Source organism: Armigeres subalbatus, chromosome 1 (genome assembly GCF_024139115.2).
Source record: "Armigeres subalbatus isolate Guangzhou_Male chromosome 1, GZ_Asu_2, whole genome shotgun sequence".
NCBI lineage: Eukaryota > Metazoa > Arthropoda > Insecta > Diptera > Culicidae > Armigeres > Armigeres subalbatus.
The window spans coordinates 316,356,345-316,358,433 of record NC_085139.1 but is presented as its reverse complement, the minus strand read 5'-3'; positions in this window follow the sequence as shown (position 1 = coordinate 316,358,433).

The window sequence follows — 2,089 nt, the reverse complement described above, 5'->3', positions numbered from 1 at the left end:
TGTGAAAATAAATATTTCACAAAGATACAAAATTAACTGAAAATAATCAATTTTTGGATATAAACTCTCATTTTTTACATAAAATGCATTGTATCTCCGAATCAAAAACCTTTTCGAAGATAGTTCCTTCACAAGAGTTGCTCATAATACTGAATTCTTGATTTTTGCTGAAGAAACCATCATTCTATCATGTTCATATAAAAAGTTAGCTGAAGCGCCGCCCTAGCGGTAGAGTTCCGAACTATATTTTTATCACCATATGATGGCCTACTTATCATGCAACAACTTTGTCGAAGACACCAAACTTCTATGAGGCAACCCTAAGGAGTTATTTATTAATGCCATGATTTTATGATATCCGACCACAGTGCGTCGGTACGTGTTGCTCTCGGGCTGCCGTGATCGCCTCCTCGATAGCGCACAGCTGGCGGTCGATACTTTCCGGCGTCTCCGGACGCACCTCATAGTCGACGGTGTTATCGACGCACTGCTGGAACCGCTGCCAGTTCACTCGGTGGTAGTTCCGCCGTAACTGCTGGTGCCGATTGACCGAGGAGCCCAGTTCCGCCACCACCGGATAGTGATCCGAACTGAGCTCCTGGTATACAACCGGCTGCGAGACGTGGTCACTCAGGTTTGTTATGTAGAGGTCGAGCGTTGCGTGGGCACCGGACCGACTCAGCCGAGTGGGGAATCCAGGCTAAGGATCGTGTAGTGGCCTTCCTCCATATTGTTTGTCTCGATGGTGCCGTTTTGATAAGTGTTGCTGTTGCTCCAAGCTTGATGTTTGACATTCAGGTCGCCGGCAATGATATACTGGCCTTGCCTCCGCGTAAGCATGACGATGTCCCTCCGAAGTGCCGCCGATGATCCATCGCCGGCTTTGGTTTACGTTGGACAATACGCCGCGATGAGCGCGATTGTGCCGACAGAAGTGGTGATTTCGACACCGATGGCCTCGATGACACTGAGCTGGAAGCTTGGAAGCAGACGACAGTTGATGTTGTAGCGACCCCACCTCCCCTGGTCGGCCGGTCGAGTCGCACGATGCGGAAGTCCGTGATGTTGATGTTCACCACCGGTTTTAGGTGCGTTTCGGTGATGAACGCCACGTCTATTTCCTTCTCCTCAAGGAAATCCTTCAGCTCAATTATTTTGCTCTTGAGCGAGCAAGCGTTCCAGTTGACCAGGCCCACCCTAGCAGCCATTTTCGATGATGAACATGCCAAGAGTGAAGACCTGGTCGAAGCGGGTTTTGCAGCCGCGCAGTCGAGTGGCGAGCTGCGCGAAGATCGGCATCAGTTGTTCCGGAGTGTACAGCGGAGCAGATTCTTCCGATGGGACGGCTTCGTTCTCCGACTGCCGACGGAACCCAGGAGGAGGGAGCGGGGGCCATTCGCTGGTGGATGGTGCTGACGATGTTGGAGCTTGGACCGATGCCGCTGCCGCTGCCAGTCGCTTGTGCGGCTGTAGCGGTGGGAGTAACGGAATCACACGACGGGGAGCCGGGATGGCTGGAAAGTTCACCTCGTTGATTACGGGAACACGGTTCTTCTTCGGAATAGTCCTGGTGGAAGCCTTCTTCCGGATTTCCAGGAACTCTGCTCGCTTTGGGCAGCCCTTTGTGGTGGCCCGATGTTTGTCGCCACAGTTGGCGCACTTGGGATCGGCCACCTCCATTTTGTCGCACTCGTCCGTCGGATGGGGTTCGCCACACTTGTTGCAGCGCGGCTTCATGCGGCAGTTCCTGGTGCCGTGCCCGAAATTGAAGCAGTTGGTGCATTGCGTGACATCGCGGTGCACTGGCCGATATCGCTCCCAGTCAACGACGGTGTAATTTATAACGCCAACCAGCTTCAGGTCCTTCCAGGTAGTGGAGCCGTGCTCCAGGTGGATCAGGTAAAGCTGGTCGCGATATCTCCTCGCCTTGTCGTGACGAGCGATCTTGTGGACGGCTACTGGCTTCAGTCCGCAACTTTCAAGCTCTGCTTGGAGCTCTTCCTCCTTCATGTCGTGAAGTCCTCGCAGTAAAGCCTTGAGCGGCTTCGTGCCGGGGTGGTCATGAGTGTAGTACTCATACTTGTGGACC